The 5,832-nt window shown below is 34.3% G+C and overlaps 1 protein-coding gene across 1 annotated transcript in view; it reads left to right on the top strand.

Annotated features, from left to right (window-relative positions):
* Window positions 1–251: 251 nt before the first annotated feature.
* LOC102019636 (uncharacterized protein CXorf21-like) overlaps window positions 252–5,832 on the top strand; it is a 16,379-nt gene continuing 10,798 nt past the window's right edge. Inside the window, exon 1 of the mRNA XM_005410075.2 lies at window positions 252–288. The gene's annotated coding sequence lies outside the window, so the exon portion shown is untranslated. The remainder of the gene's footprint in view (window positions 289–5,832) is intronic.

Genomic DNA, 5,832 nt, shown 5'->3' on the forward strand with positions numbered 1-5,832 from the left:
GGGACTCATCATTTCCACTCTGGCTACTTTTTGCAGAAGTATTTCTGGGTCAATCATTTCGCCACTGTTTTACTCAGGCTACCTGAAGTCATAATACTAAGCTCTGCCCTTCTCTCCTCAGTTGCTAAGGGCCAACCCCCGAGGCCAACCCTGAGCTCAGGATTGGCTGGGAAACAAGTACCCCTGTGGCGCAGGAGAGTGCCCATTCTGTGGAATGAGGGTGTCTGATGAAACCCTCCACCAGCTTGAGAGAGGGGGACTGGACACTTGAGAGATGATAAACACTAGGTCAGTACTTTTATCTGTCCTATTCTGTGAAACTCAAGGAAGGAGGAAGGTGAAAAACAAAGGGGTTGAATAGGCCTGCTTCCTATTTTCCTTCCTATGTGTTTGGGTAGGAGAAAGAATTTTGGTATTGGTAACCACAGCCCAGCTGCATGAAACCCAGAGACACTTGCAGGAGAAAATGGGCAAAGTACAATGTGCTGAAAAAAGAAATAAAATTTGTGATGCCTGGGTTTGTAAGAAAAGAGCAGATGGAATTGGTCAGAACATGAGTATGAATTTTTTTAAAGACAGGATCTCTCCATGTATTGCAGACTGTCTTTGAACATCTCCTATCCTCCTACCTCAGCCTCCCAAGTGCTGGAATTACAAGCCTGGGTCATTGCATTTGGCATCATTTCAAGCCCTACAGCAAGGGAGGTTCTTTTTTTCTTTCTCTTGCCACCCTCCCTTCCTGGTGAAGTGTTTTGCAGGCTGCCTTTCCCTTCTGGGAGTCAACCTTTTGCAATATGGTGCAATAGGTGCAATGGTTTTTGTCTCTCTTAGCACTTCCTCTTCTTATCCCCTGTTTAAAGGGCTGACCTCTTGCTTAAATGTCTGCTTCCTCTTCACTACATTTCCAACTCATTTTCTAGCATTTGTTTTACTGTTAGGATTTTTAGTAGTAAAAGGTAGATAGTGAAGATATTTTCAAAGTTTGGGGGGAGTGTCAAAAGTGAGCATGTAATGGAATTAAAAGTGAAGGGTCAAAGAACCTCACCCAGATTTTGTTTTGTTTGTACTATTGATTGAATACAGGGCCTTTCCTCTGAGCAACATTCTCAGACCATTTGTTTGTTTGTTTGTTTGTTTTGGTATTGGGAAATAAACTCAGAATCTTGCGCTTGCCAGGCAAGCGCTTATGCCACTGAGTTATATCCTCAGCCCTCTCAGCCCATTTTTACTTTTTTTAAAATTTTGAAACAAAGTCTCACTAAGTTGTTCAGGCTTCTGAATTAAGAAAAATTTGTATTATATGACTCTATTACTTATTAATTCAATTTTAGGTACATTATTTTCTGATACTTACCTAACAGCATCATTGTGAAGAGTAAATGAATATGTGAAACTGCATGGCACACAATGTAACATGTTATTGGTAGCTTACAAAATGATAGTAATTACCCGTAGTAATAAGTCCCAGAATCTTTGCATAATGCTTCTGAACACATCAATGAATCAAACATATTTACCCACAGAGATCACAATATAAGGTGAGGAAAATTTCTCTCCAGGAATTACTGGAGAGAAATCTAAGCCAGACTAGCTGGTTCAAGGCATCCATCTGAAAATAACTAATATCTAAATTGAAGCTTGAAGGATGTATAGTTTCCTGTAAATATCAGGAATAAAGGAATTTTAGATAGAAGAAATCATAAAACAACCTGGTAATTGGAGCTCTGGGAGCAGGTTGAGGAATAAAAGGTGGAGGCTAAGGAAATAAACAGAGCAAGTCAACAAAGTGTTTATGGTTTCATGTTAGATCTTGCATTTTAATCATTCCTAGGCTTTTCCATTTTTTTAAAATTATAAGTAATCATAATTTGAGGATGGCTTTGAAGATTAAGTACAAACTTTGCCAAGAGAATCTCCACTTTGAGGTACTCCATATTGCATCTATACTCATTAATCTATGGGTGATCAGAAATCTTTTAGATTTTACCATATTTGTGCAAAAGGCAGTCCATTCTAACATGGTAAATAGATTAGAAAAGGACAGGCTTGGAAACAGCAGTGAAAGAGAAATCTCAAAGATGCAGTATTGTTATGATTTAGAGCAGGTGAATAAAAAAGGCAAAACAAATGGGATATAACCAACTGGGGAAGCGAATGAAGGATGAATTTGTGATTTCCATTTTCTTTCAACATTCTTTTGTGGAAGCATTTGTAGAAAATATTTTTTTAAATTTTATTCATTCTATTTCTGGTGTGAGATTATTACATGTTTCCTCACTTCACTGTGAGGCATTGCTTTGGCTCTGTTAATACATTATTCCTTGTAAGAAGATAATTTTGACAACCTAAAAGAATTTGATAAATATGGCATACAAAACTGGAATTAACCTACTCTATAGGACATTTATGATAATTATTTAAAACTATAAAATTTTATAAATCAAAAGCTATATAAATAGTTGTAGCCCAAAATGTCATCTGTGTCAGAATTTTGCTTATGCTTTCTAGTCACTTTGACAGTTGATATGTGGGTACACAATTATTCTAAAAATAGGTGAGACACTGGGGAGATTGACAAAACATATTACAAAGAAGATAATACTGTTTTTTTTGTTCTTTGTGTGATTTATTGTTTTAATCATTCAAATAATGCTTGTTCGTTGTATAAGAATTCAAACCTTATAGAAATATAGGGAGTAAAGAGTAATGTTAGCCTTTTATCTACTTTCTGCCACTCTCCACTAAGAGAAACTATTATCAACAGATGGATTTGTATCTTTTCCCTCCAACATGATTATGAGTCTGAGGGCAATTAGAAAGTGGAGAAAATCTGTTCAGCAAAGATTTTTTTTTTTTCAGCAAAGATATTAAGCACACAGGTTCTGTTGCTAAACTGTCTAAATTTGAACTCAGACTCTACATTTCCAGATGCCTGAAATTGGGCACATGATCTAATTCTTCTGTACCTCAGTTTTCTAATAGATAATATCTGTTTTACTGAGATGTTTTGAGGATTAAATTAGCATGTGTGAGATATTTATTTTTTAGTTTTTTATTATTATATGTTTGTGGTACATAATAACTGCCTTAATTTTGGGGAATGGGTATACATTACTTCCCCTACTGTGTGAATTATTTATTTACTTTTTCTTCATTTTATTAGTACATTGTAGATATACATAATGATAACATTTATCATAAGGAATTTGTACTTTGATATATCTTGCTTCTTCTTGTTTTCCTATTCCCCTACCCTTTCTTCAAATCTTCTTCCCCCCTTTATTTAGAAAAGCTTTGTTTCCATTTTTCTTCTTTTTAAAAAAGAGAATAAAAACAATAGAAATGATACAGAATTTCAAAAGAAGGTATAGAAAATTAACAATGGTTATTATATTTCATATTGCTATCTTCACTATTCTCTTATTTTTCCCTTCTTTTTCTCCCTCCCCTCTCATCGTTCCCCTTTTTATCTGAACTTTTCCTTTCCATTTCACAATATCTGTTATATATTCTATTCCTTATTTATACTTTCAGTTTCTCACAACAGAGAAACAGTGCAATATTTAAGTACATATGTCTGATTATTTCACATAAGAGTATTTTCTCAAGGTGCATCCATTTACTTAAAATTTAGCCTTCAAGTTTATCCTTCTTTATAGAAGAGTAGTACTATATTTCATAAAAATACATCTTCTTTATCCATCCATCCAGTTATGGGCATTTTGCCTGTGTCCAAGATTTAGCTAGTACAAAGTGTGCTGCTATAAACATGGGAGTTCATACATCACTCTGTGCTTTTAATTATTTTGAGAAGATACCAAGGCAGGCAACAGCCAGGTCCGATGGAACTGCTACTACCAGTTTTTTGAGTAATCTCCACATTGACCTCCACAGAAGTTACATCAGCCTACACTCTGAATACCAGTAGAGAGGTTCCTTTTCCCCCAGAGCCCTTCCAGCATTTGTTATTGGTTGATTTCTTGACAATAGCCATTCCTTCTGGGGTGAGAAGAAAATTTAATGTTGTTTTAATTTGCATGTCTAATTTACCACTTGTAATTCTTCATCTGAGAAGAGTCTATCTATTTCAGATGACCACTTTTGGATTAGATATTAGTCCCAAAGAGCTGTTGGCAATTTTTTTTCCTACTCTGTGGGTTGTCTCTTTATTCTGTTGGTGGTTTCTTTTGCTGTGAAGCTTATTTATTGATTGATTGATTGATTGATTGATTGATTTATACCAGGAATTGAACTCAGGACCTTGCACTTGTCAGGATAGTGCTATGCAACTGAGCTATAACTCCAGCCCCTCTAAAGCTCCTTAATAAGATGAGACTGTTGATTCTTTGTATTATTTCTTTTATTTTAAAGAGAAAAAAGCAACGACAAAATAACAACAATGAAGACAAGAACAAAACCACACAAAAACAATAAATTTCAAAACACAATTTCAAAACAAGATGATAGGAATTAACAGTGGTTGTTATATTACATATTGTTATCTTCAGCAAAATTGCTCAGATTGCCAGATGCAAGAATGAAATATTGATGAAACAATTTCAGATAATAGCATATAATAAGAACATTAGAAATGATACAGAGCTTCATTAAATAAGATGGTAGAAATTGAATAATGGCTGTTATATTGCATATTGTTGTCTTCAAATCAGTTGTTCTGATTATCAGATAGAAGCTTGCAAAATTGGTCAAGAAAAAGGATTAATCATTAACTGTTCCTTTCAGTAAACAAATAGACATCAACAATACACTTATCTCAGCTATCCTTGTATATACATATATTTTTTTTTCTTTTAAAGAGAAAAGAACAAAAACAAAATAACAAAAGCAAAGACATAAACCAAACAACATAAAAACAATAAAAATGATACAGAATTTCAAAACAACGTGAAAGGAAACGAACAATACCCACTGTATAATATATTGTTATTTCCAAAGTGGTTACTCAGATAATCAGATATAGGCATGTAAGATTGATCAAACAATTATACAATAACTGTTCTTTTCAGTACACCAATAGAAACTAGTAAATTATCTCAGGTATCTTTTGTGTGTGTGCATATATTTATTTTCCCTTCCTTTTTTCTTTTTTTTTCTCTTATGCAACCATCATGGTATCAGTTGTTCTTTCCTGTTTGAGCAGTTTCTTTCCCTTTTACAATATCTATTGCACCATTCAGATTTTATTTACTCTTTCAGGTTCTTTGTATTATTTCTTGTGTGATCATTTTTTTTCATGAAGTCTTTGCCTATATCTTCAAAAGATCTCCCTATTCTATCTTCAGGTCAATTTAGGGCTTCTACTTTAATGTTTAGATCTTTGATCTATTTAACTTTTAATTTAGTGTGTGGTGCGGGATGTGGGTCTAGGTTTAATCACTGGCATATGGAAAGCAAGTTTTTCCAGCACCATTTATTAAAGAGACTATCTTTCTTTCAGTGAAAGTGCTTGGCACCTTTGTTAAAGACAAGGTGGCTGAGTGTATTTGGAGTTGTTTTTGTATCTCTCATCTCTTCCACTGGTCCTCAGGTCTGTGTTTATTTGTTTTTGCCAGTACCATGCTGTTTTTATCACAGTAGTTTTGCAATATAATTTCAAGTCAGGGATTGTTAAGTCCCCTGTCTTGCTTGGTTACTTAGAATTGCTTTTGCTATTCAAGCATGCTCACTATCATCTCTCCTATTCAGTGTGTTTTTGGAAACATTAGCCAGAATAGTTAGACAGGAGAAAGAAATTAAAGAAATAAGGCTAGGAACAGAAGAAGTTAAAGTACCATTATTTGAAGATGAAGTGATACTACATAGAAGACTCCA

The sequence above is a fragment of the Chinchilla lanigera genome, unplaced genomic scaffold (genome assembly GCF_000276665.1).
Source record: "Chinchilla lanigera isolate Chin_1 unplaced genomic scaffold, ChiLan1.0 scaffold00128, whole genome shotgun sequence".
Lineage (NCBI taxonomy): Eukaryota > Metazoa > Chordata > Mammalia > Rodentia > Chinchillidae > Chinchilla > Chinchilla lanigera.